The sequence below is a fragment of the Coturnix japonica genome, chromosome 3 (genome assembly GCF_001577835.2).
Source record: "Coturnix japonica isolate 7356 chromosome 3, Coturnix japonica 2.1, whole genome shotgun sequence".
In the NCBI taxonomy this organism is placed as follows: domain Eukaryota; kingdom Metazoa; phylum Chordata; class Aves; order Galliformes; family Phasianidae; genus Coturnix; species Coturnix japonica.
In genome coordinates, this window is record NC_029518.1 from 3,242,205 (window position 1) to 3,253,934 (window position 11,730).

The following is an 11,730-nucleotide window of genomic DNA, read 5'->3' on the forward strand; positions in this document are numbered from 1 at the left end:
ACAGAACTTACCAGGCAAGAGTGATAGACATGCATAGAAAGGGAAACTTTGCTCTGGGCCACATCAAGAAGAGAGCTGTAAAGAAACAGGCTGTAATACATGCCATGGGGCTGGAGAGGCATTGACAGAAAGTAAGGGTCTCTTTTTGCCACTTACAACACACACAAAAAAAAAAAAAGAAAGAAAGAAACATCACAGGAAGAGTATATTCAGTAGGATCTATATAAAAACAATTGTGCACTCACAGAGCTTCAGATTGAAGGGAACAGATTCTGCTCAATATCAAAAATTAAGAAAAGAATAGTTTAGGAAAATGACACAAAATGCTAACAGAGGCAGAAGTAACGCTAACGATTTGCATTTCTTTTATTTCTAAAAAAAAGGCTGTAACTATCTGTTATCCCTCTATATACATGAAGGAATAAGCCCAGGAAAATCAGCATTTATTTTGCTGATCACCAGGTTTCCAAATCCTTCTGCTACGATGATTTCCTCTTGGAAGTACCATGCAGCACTGCCAATTGCATAGAAGGGATTAGGAAAAGCCTGATATAGGTGAGACCCTCCCAGGAACCAAGCTGCTCTGCCATCCACCAGCACCAGAACACCCAGCTGGGGAAAGGCTCTGAACCCACTCTTCAGCCAAATGAGTTTCATATCAACAGTTCCTACTTTCCTGTTATTACAACGAAGATTTGATAGTGCGTTTTGATGAAGGGTGGAATAAGTACGCAAGGACAAACACTGACTTTTCTTACCCACCTAAGGATAAACTTTGTTATTCATTTCACTCACTTAGGTTGGATTTGCATTTCAAGAATAGAACTGTGGTTCACACAGATGGTACTTGAGAACACAGAGTTTGCTGAAGATAATCAAGATAGGACGCACATGACAGTGATTCCCCAGTTGCTTGGTTGTTTCTGTTTTTACAAGTTAATGCAGTGATGAAGTAAGGAAATCCACATCTCATGCCTCACTATCTGAAAAAAAGCACACTGGTGCAGGTGCAAGCAGTAATTTATTTTGAAGGCAAACTGTCTTGCTAGTAAATCAAAATGCTCACGTAGCTGCTTAGTCTCATTGAGTTCTGATGCAAATGTGTGACATTTGACCAAATCACGAAGGTCTACTCCACGAGGAACCTACACAGCTCTTTAAGTGAGCTATATTTCCTCTTGTAATTTAAGAAGTCTCATTAGCTAGAGGAAGAACCTAGATATGCTTGTAATATATGAGATTACTTCATGTATGAGGAAGGGTTTTTATTAGTAGCTAACGCAAAGCAGGCACACAAACCACATTCCTCTTGGCTTGCACAACGCCTCATCACTGCAAAGGGATGTGCAAGCCTTCCATCAGACAAGCCCATCTGTTCTCCCAGCTCACTATATTTCACACCAGGCAGAATTCTGGACAAAGGAATGGGATACCCAGAGATGTGTGAGGTAGCAACTATTCACCCATTTCTTGCAGCCTCTGCAGCAGCCCGCTGCTGATACCCACCACCACAGCAGCAAAGCCCTTTCTTTCCATCAGATGCCTCTGCAGCTCCTCCTATTAGCAGGAGTTAAGAAGGCTTTTATCATCCCAAATATGCTCAGCTGCTTACCGTACGGCAGAGCAGTGTAAGAAGCGTTTAAAGATGTGTCTGACATCATTAATCTATTTGCCCCCTGACCCGTGGAGCTGAACTGTAGCTATGGAGACCAAAGGCTGACCTTACAACGCTGAGATACAGGGAAGCCAGCGAGTATTTTGGGTCACATTGTTTGGCCGGACAAAGGAATAAAGGAGGAATGTGACAGTTTCCTGGGAATTAAGGTCAGCAGGTCAATTGCCCCAAAGCTTTATTGTTATATGATAAGCAAGTTTAGCCGAAATCATTTTTCAGCTACTAGCATAAAAAAAATACCAGAGCTTTTGTTGTCCAAAGTAGAAAATTGCTCTCCACAAAGGCAATATATAACCCATGATTGAGCAAAATTACACAACAGCCTTCCCCGTACCATTTACAGCACAAATCTAGGAGAAAATGGGTAGCAAGTATCCATTTCATATTCTCACATTGAGCTGATGGTTAATTTGAGCTGTTAGGGGCGTGTGGAAGCTATTTATTAGTGTGTTTCTGGAATTGCATTTGATGAAACTGTCAGTTGTTTCCATCCTCCCTTTTCATGATTCATGGAAGTGAGGGGGGAATAACTGCTCTGAATACACCGGTCCTGAACATCTGTGCAAAAGCAGCCTGTGCCTTTGTCTGAGAATAAATACAGTATAGGAACTTGCCCGAATAAAATGCTATGACAAATGCCAATACAAATATTTACCATTTCAATAATGAGCGTGATAAGCATTGTTTATACAGTGGTGAATTCTGATGTTCACTCTGAGGACATCAGCAAGACTCATAGGAGCTTCTATCTTCAAGTAGTTTCCAAAGTAGTTAATGACATTAATTCTAGAATGAAAATAACTACTTTGTAATCATGCTTCTAAACCTAAAAGCTCCTCAAATTTGCGGAATCTCAAGCCACATCATGTCAGTCCATAAAATACAAGCTGTAATGGCAGCTAAAAAGTACCTGGTGCAAGACATCTAAGCTGAAAATCTCCCATCCTTCATACAACCAGCACAGCCCAATCCACATGCAGGATAAACCCGTGATTAAACAAACACTTTTATTTCAAGAAACATTCTAAATGAATATTTTGATTATCTAGAGGGTAAATTAAATATACACCAATGCATATGCTGGAGTCCTCCAAAATTACTGCACCTTACTCCAAGGTTTGATGATCTAATACATATCATGCCCCACGAAGTAGCTGCTGAAATGGTGATGCTCTCCATTGATAACCATGTACTTATGCCTCAGCTGCACATAACGAACAGAATTAGACAAAACTAGTGTTAAAAGCTCTGTAGGCTGTCAGCCTGACACCAAAACACAGCAAAAGCTGCTCAAAAGAAGGGATTCTGCCAGCAGGAAATCCAGGTGGTCAGTTGGTAAAGCTCCCACTGAAGCTGTAGCTGCTGCAACTGTATCTATGCTGAGAAGTAAAATGTTAATGGATCTAGAAAAGCACGAGAAAAGCCCTGCAAGAAGGAATTAAAAATGTAGCAAGTTAGCTTCAATGAGGGCATGTGGAGGAATATAATCAATGTGTGTATTCAAAGGAAAGTTAAGAGTGATTTAAGCGCAGCCTTCCAAAACGGGAATGTGACAGAACTCTTACAAAGCCGAACGAAATGTGCAGGGAATGCCAGAACCAAGGAAACTACAAGTTCCCAAACGAGGAAGAACAGATTTTAACAGCAGGGGTAGTTAGTTGGAGGGCAACCATACAATGGTTAATGTTTAAGACATGCAGGGGATTCCTAAATTCATCTCAGAAGATCAGATGCTTTCTGGAGTTGAGTCTGTGACACCTTTGATACAGAAAATAAAATAAAACTGAGAAGTTATTGGGCCTCCATGACACCGAAGGCCCTGCAAGCATCATGGAGGTACACCATGTTACCTTCATCATCCTCAAGCCCAGTGGAAAACATTTAAGAACCAAAAAGCACCGGCTTCTAATAAGTTACTCTTTTGAAATAATTACATGGCAAGCTTGATTTTAAAGCAACAAGAAATGAACCAAGTGGCCAAATTACATGAGACACAGTGCCGAAGACTGGCAGCAAAGTGGGAATCACCAGGTGCAAAGCTGTGACCCCCATCTGTGAGCCCATGTCTGCTCTGCACATTGGAAGCGAAATTCCCTGAAAAACTCCTACAACCTCAGCAGTTATTACCTTCTACACAAGCGAATTCCATCTGAAGCCATACACTTAAGCAGGACTGAGTTAGCACAGAAATGGATAAAAGCCAGGAAATTCTAAGTTTAAGCTGACTCGCCATGCTTAGCACACACTATTGTCCTTTATCCCTAAAATTTAATTAAAACCCAGTTCTGACCAGTTGTAATAAGTAGTACAGAAAACTGATTATCGGAATTGCTTTCCTCCAACAGCCTATTGTGCTGCACTTCCTCTCCGCAAAATACAAAAGACTCTATGTACATTTTTCTCTCTCTCTGAAAAGAAGACTGAAAAAAAAGAAAAAAAAAAAAGAAAAAGAAAAAATCCAGTCTGAACTTTTATTTAGTTGCCAATTGTGCTGCGGAATGAAACTAAGCATTTTCTTTTAAAAGCTGATTCCAATTCAGTACTTAATCACGCCATAGCAGAGCAAGAGCAGCAGCAAATTATGTTACAATTACACGAGAAATTCTTTTACAAGATTTTGTTTTCAGTCACTTCTAATCTTTTGATGGCCGCAATTTGCTTGGCTGATATTTTCCTAATAATATTTTTGCCTGTAACTAGCCATGCTGATTAGAAAAAAAGGGAATATAAGGAAATGTGCATGCACATATGTGCAGGACACAGACTGGGAGGAAAGTGGTTATGTTGGATTAGAAAAATCGTTTTAGATACTATAACATATATATGTTTTTCCTTCTAAATGGCTCTTTTGCCCTTCTATCAGTTTCTTTACTCCTGCCATGTCAGTTCTTCCACCGCACAACCTGCATAACCACACAGTGTTACAGAGTAATAGCTTCACAGCTTCAGAAGGCACGTCATACAAACCCTGCCTGGAGCAGCACAGCCAGCACTCATGCCTGAGATACCCGCAATGGGGTGACACCCAGCTGTGTGGGTGACCAAGCCACCCAGGAGGAGGCACGGCATGGGATCAGCAGTGCGGGTGTCCAAGTCCTCCTCACCGGCAGCTTTCTCCCCCACAAGTCATATGGCTCAGAAAGATCAATCTGTGTCTGTTGTCTAAACAGCACTGCAACGCCTGCAGCGCCTGCAAAGTTCACAACACCCACTTTTGGAACAACACTGAAAAGGCTTCACTCTGTCTACACTATCAAAAACTTTAAAGAGAACTTAATTTGCTGTTGCAAACTGTTGTCCAGCTAACCTGTTCCTGCCATGGGATGAAACAAAAAATACAAGCAAATATACATAAAGCCTTATAAGGATACTCAGCGGAATTAGAAAGTTTTCAGGTAAAAGCTATTAAACCTGTACAGCTTCAAAGAGGAAAGGTACAATCCTGCACAGGCCAGCAACAGGTCAGTGCCTGTTCCAGAGGTGCCTTGGCTTTATTCCTGCAAACAGCCCCTGGCTTGGCTGCCAAACCACCACTGCTCCCATCTGCCCTTCGCCACAAACATGAAACAGCACAGCAGCACTTGCAAGCTGAAGTGAGAATGCACAAACATGCATCTTCCTCGCTCTCTGCCCTGGCAAATCTGAATTTGCTTTTTTAGCATGATCTGCTATACCTTTGGATCCCAAAGCACAGAACAAGCTGCCCATACACTGCATTTCTCTGTTGCATTCCCAGGTTGTAGCTGTGTTTCTCCAGCAAGAACCGCAAAAGCAGCTGACGGTCATTTTTAGTAACTTCATTTCTAAGAGGGAAAAGAACCCAAAATCCCAATGGATGAGGAGCTGGTGAGATACAGGCTGAGCGGAACCAATGACTGCACAACACCCAGCAGCCAGCCCAGTGCTCACTGGGGTACCACCAATACCACGCATCTCAGCCATGGTTTCAAGAGACTGCTTCTACTTGAAATCTTAAGCCAGATAAGCGCCAGACTACACAGAGCTGCTGGTTATGACAAACAGCTACCAGGCCATCTGACAAACATGCCAAGTTCCATGCCAAAACAGCAATTCTTCCTGGGAGGCATTTTGCCAAAATACTAAATTCCCTATGACCACATAGAAAACAGCAAAGAAATTGCACTGCAACAGCCCCAGCACGTTATGGTGTCTCTCACTTTTAAAAATATTGGAGATGTCACATGATAGGTTACAGAAAGAACTGAGCATTTTTGAGCTTCAGACACGAAAGAGCAAAGAAGCGAATTGTTTCTGTAGCAACATGACAACCAACATAAAACCGTAAGAGAAGTTGATAGCTGCATATGCCAAGCTCGCACGTTCCTTAAGCACAAGTTTCCATGCGAGCGCTAAGGCAGAAGCTCACAGATGCGGGGTTTGAACAGCAAGGGCAGCTGCAGGCCCCGCTGCTGCGCAGGCAGCACTCCTTGCTGTTGTGCAGCAGTAAGAAAGCAAGCAAACAGAGGCGGGCAGGCAGCAGCAGCGTGATGAGCGCTGTCGCCGGCCGTCTGTCAGCGCAGGATCATCTGCTCCTCCAGCTGATGTGTGCCGCCTGAGACCCTTCCACGCACATGGAGCTTCCGCTGCATCTGCGGGTACGAGCAGAGCCCCTGCTGAGGCTTAAAAGTTGGCTTTTCATCTTGTGAAAAGCATACCTGCAGTATTGTTCGAGAACGGTAAAAGAGCGGCTCGGCTGGCCCAGGATGCTGCCGCTGCCTTCTGCCAGCGCACTCCGTCACGAGCTGATCGGAAGGCAGCACCAAAAGAAAACGCTTCACTTTTAGGGGGAAAGTCTGATTTTCAGGCGGCTGAGCTTACTAAAGGATTGGCCAAACATGAGTGCCGATGCAAAGAGGAGACAGGGCTGCCCTCTGCGGTTGCTGCCAGCCCTCGGCCGTGCTGTTGCAGTCTGCAGATGCGCCTGCCCGCAGCACCAGGAGCTCAGCTCACCACTCGCTGCCGGGTTCCGCTGCGTGCCCGGAGCACAGGGCTGACCCGACACAGGCACGCTATATTACGACTGCACAATCCACAAAGAATTTACAACTGCAATCAGCCTCTCTGCATCCCTTGGGAAAAACGATCGGGAAGAAATGAAACAAGCGTTGTTATATCCATGAACGACAATGTAAAATAACATAAAATAGAAATAAAAACACATGAAGCTATCGACTGTGAGTTTGTGTTCCTCACTAGGGTCATTCTCAGATGTGCTCATATTTAAGTGCAGAGGTAAATTCCCAGTGCAGCTGCTAACAGTCCTTCCTGAACTTCTCTCGGATTTCGGGTGTTGCATCTGCAGGCATTTGCAAGGCAAACTTCTGTTTTCAGAGCAGTGAAACTACAAAAGCACATGCTCCAATTGCTTCCAATACGGTATCCTGCGTATCGCATGGGATACCACAGCCATTTTATTTGCAAAATGCTTGAAGTTTTTTACATACACAACCACATTGCTATTCTAACAGCCATCTCACAGTGGGCTTTCTGTTGTTATGTTTTGCTTATGTTATGTTTTGGCTTGTTTGATTCAGTTTGTTGTTTTTCTACCGCCTATCAAAAAAAGCCTGAGATACTTACCGGGTGCACAACAACTGCCAGTAACCTGCTAATTTGGGCATCCAGGCAGGCTTTAGCAATGTGCAATTTTAAGGACTCACTGATGAGGTCAATAACTACCCCAATCTTACGGAACTTTCATTCAAATGAAGGTTTTGTTTTCAGTAAATGGAAATTAATATTTCTTACACGTGAACTTGTTGCTTTATCCAAAACTCTACTTGCCTACGAAGACACAGAACTTTAATTAGGAACACAGAAATCTCATCCTGGATTCAGATTGGACATCCAATTTGGCCTTCTACGCCATCAAGCAGTTTCTGCTTTCATAGCAACATAGAAAACAGAGTGTGGCAGTTTTGTTAATACATGAAAACTCAAAAGGGATTTGCAGTCTGGTTTTCTATCCTAACTAGAGAAACAAGCTCAACTTTCTGGAGTCTCTGAGCTGAAGGTCTCATGGGCTTCCACAGGTTGCTTCACTTTAGGATTCCCAACGCCTCTCTGGAGTCATTGGAACTGGCAGCAGCAATTAGCATGTGTTCACAAAAAGGCAAAAGAAGAGAAACTTTGAGGAAAGAGATTAAAGATGGATTAAGGAAGGGAAAAAAATGCAGAACGCTGCTCCAGATACTAAGCTCAAAATGACTTTCAGATCCCATTTCCCATGAAACTACAGCTTCTTACCACTTCAAGGAATTTCATCCTCAGCAGTCAGGGCATACCCACTAAATGCACATACATCACCCGCTCCAAGAATATATGTATGCCTTACAACTACTTCTTTCTACTGTTGAGCCTCAAGGAGCCATGCAGATGCTGAGGACACACCAGCCTGAACAATGATTCTTGCAGATGGTGCTGGTGGAGGCCACTCTCAAATGAGCCGTTCCTGTATCTCAACTGAGATACAGCTTTTGCCTAGATTTCCTCGAGTCCAGATCTCATCAAATCTCATTGCACTCTTCACGTTGAGGGAAATTTTCCAGTTCTCTTTAACTTATTTTTAATCACCATATCAATTCGTAACATTCTGCCAACACACTAAGTGCTGCCATGCAAAGGCCCTTCTGAAACACCCTCTCTTGCTGAATAGGCAGACAGAGTAAGAATCCCCACTTAAAACCAAACAAATCTGTTCAGACAATGTATACTTAGTTCTTCCTGAGAGTAAACGCTTCTGAGTTATTCATATATTCACCGCTGGCACACAGCCTTTCATGATTTCCAAACCAGGTATTACACAAGCAAATCAGCAAACACAGACCACAGCTTACTGCTAGATGATAGCACAGAGCAGACACCAACACTGTGAGCAGCCTGGGTGGTGCAACTGGCCAGAACAGCATGCGAATGCTTTGATTTGATTTACATGCAGAGGACTGGGGGTGGGGGTCATTTTTCTTTTTTTAATAGAGAGCAGATCACCCCATAAAGCCTTCTTCACCAGCTCTATGTCCAAGCAATTGCTTCAAGCTATAGAGAACATTAAATATTCTAACTGGGTAACTGATGCATTATAGATCTACCCAGAACCTGGCCACTGTAATTTCAGAAAACGAGACCTTTGTGAAACTGCTCAGCTAGTTTGGGACCTTTAGAGAAGGAAATAAAACAGGAAACTCTTTAATATGCAAATAGAGACTGGGAGCCAAGGACAATGAGGGAGAGAAGAGTGGTAAGAAGCAGCAGCTTTTCATGGCAGAAGATGGATGCACAAACAGCAGAACATGGAGTGTTCCAGTGTGGGTTATCCTGCAGGGAACAAAGCTGCTGGGCATTGCAGGAGGAAAGGCAGGGTGCTTGTATTGACTGTGGTGAGAATGAGAGAGTGCAGCAAAGGCTTATCAGGACATAAAAGAAAACATGGAGTGAGGACAAGAAGAATCATTTTGATGGCCCGAAAATATACTTGTGAGAAAGAAAGCAGCTTTCGAGCTTTCACTATATCACCACAAAGAGCTAAAATTGATGAAAACGGTATGAAAATATAACTGTTCTTTAAGCTGCATGGATTGTTTTACCTTCTCCCTCAGAGAAGGGGAAATTCCACCGTAAAAATCCATCACCAAGGGAACATTACCTCCTCCATGAAAATATATCATTGTCTCAGTGAATGTCATTTTGAGCCATGATATTTAATGTGAAAACAGGTCCTCATTTTGCAAAGTGAAATCACACTCGATCAAATATTTGCCGTATTTCAGTAAATAACACTTTGAGATACCTTGTATTCTGGGTGTTCTTATGGTAACATTTTCACATTTTGTTATGTAACTCCAGCACCCAGTTTTTTTCATCCAAAAACTCCTCTGACAACTGCTGAAATCTTCAGGCAGTGAAGAAAGTAAATTGAACCTCCATGGAAACATGACTTTTCACCAAGAGGTACCTGCCTTGTTGCCAGATATGTATATTGCCGACAGCAGGAGCAGCGGTGAGAACACAAACACCACCAGAACACCAGCAGCGCATCCCAACTCCCTTCTTCCCAAGCACGAGGCTCTGCTGCCTCTTTATGCTCTTGCAGAAGAAGCAGTCCAAATTCCAAGGAAAGGAGTCCAAGAGCAGCACTGCCACACTCTTTCAGGTGATTTACTCTACTGGTTTCGGGTATTTCTCTGCTACTCTGATCTCTTACACAGAAGCAGGTATATCTACATAAAATTACACTTACCACCCTGTTAGATTCAGGACGAGTTCTATCTATAAAACCTTGAATTTGAAAATATAAGAAATTACCCCTGAGAAATAGCAGTTTTGTCCTCAGCAGGATCATTCCTCACACATGGTAGACGTTGCTAACAATCTCGATCAAATTTTCAAGGCTGTTTTAGGAGCGTGTTATTTTTCCTTAACACACATTTGCTGGAGAACCTTCAAAGACGTGTCAAGAGTATGAGAAGTCTGTTCCGCTCTGACAGCATTGCTTACTTCATCCAGTTTGCAAGCAAAAACTATACAGATAGATCTTGAAAGAGTAAAGTCTTGCTTGGCCTAAAAGCTCTGTCCAGGTGGCTTCATGGTTTGACACTTAGAAGAACTTGCCTCTTTAACACAAGTCATAAACATTAGGAACAGCCCTTCTTAGTATGAACTTAACCTGTCAGATCTCGCTACCAATTTCTGTACATTCTACAAGTGAAAAAGTAAATGGCTTACTTATTAGCTTTGCAATTTCATGTAGTCCATTAAGTGACTTAATTTTGCTATCAATAGCACATAATGCGATGAGCAAAACTGTTCGTTTGCCTTAGGAAAAATAGTGATGTGATTACATCAGGGGCTCTATGAGCTGACAAGGCTTTCCCCTGGGGAACATCCAGGAGAGTCAGAAGAGGGAAAAAGCATGAAGAGAAAGGAGAGGAATGGCAGAGAACACAGGTGCAGTTGTTTAATCTCCTGGCCCATCAAGACAGACAAAAGAATCATTACAATTACAGCTATTCTCTCTCAAACATTCCTCTGTCAAAGAGAGAAAAAAAAAAAGAACAATCACACTTGAGCCCAACCAATTTAAAACAACTGTTTCTTTTCACACCCTTCGTCCCTTTTTAGCTCTGATGTGGATTGTCTTTCATGACCACGTTCTCATTTTGGCTGCATTTGATGCAGAGCTGCTGCTTCAACTCTGACAAGTTATGGTAGGTACAAATACAGTGCTAAAAGCTGAGCTTGACGGGCATTTACTTTTGAAGGAATTTAGCCTGAATTGGATTCTAATTTTAAAATGGCTCAAATCTTTTCAAGACACTAATTCAAACTGGAATACATATTTGCTGAGAAACTGTACTTAGGCGATATCCAAAAATGTTCTAAGCCATATATCATAGAAAAGTTCATATATTATAGCACTTTCTTTTCTTAGATGTCTCCACAAATCAGACAGTGCCTAACTTGGAAGTGGGACAGCCTGCTTTGAAAAAAATCAATATAACCTGATAAAAGCCTAAAGCTAAAAACCACTAACGCTCATTTCAGGGTATTTCACTGAATATCAAACTATTACTCTCAGCTCTATCTAAGTGAAACTCATCCTTGAGGAGCCTGAAGCAGCAACAGTTTGCTTTCTACTTGCAAAGCCGGCTCTCTGTCCTCTGCACCGAGGATGACTGATCTCTGATTCCATTTCACTTCCCGGTCAATGTGTTTGGTTTCTTAACATTTCATAAGTGCCCTGCCCAGAAACGTTTAGGAGTGAAACTTGATCTGCAGTAGAACAAAGGAGATCCAAAACACTGTCAAGTCACAGCCAGAGTCCTTGAGGTCGACCTTTGGCTGAGGGCAGTTCCCAGGACTGTGGCTCTTATCGTGCCATCAGTGCACTTATAGAGAACAACGAGCAGCGTGGTTATCGCTTTGACCTGACAGCACCTTACACATGTGAGTTATAAACTCGCATTATCATTCCTCGAAATACATTACACACTGTGAGCGCTCTCAATTTCCCATCTGCCATCTCCCACCATCTCCCA

General features: G+C 42.6%; 1 protein-coding gene across 3 annotated transcripts in view; it reads right to left on the reverse strand.

The window, feature by feature from the left end:
- The window catches only part of MACROD2 (mono-ADP ribosylhydrolase 2), a 786,342-nt gene that overhangs the window by 672,925 nt on the left and 101,687 nt on the right, over nucleotides 1–11,730 (reverse strand). The window lies entirely within an intron of this gene.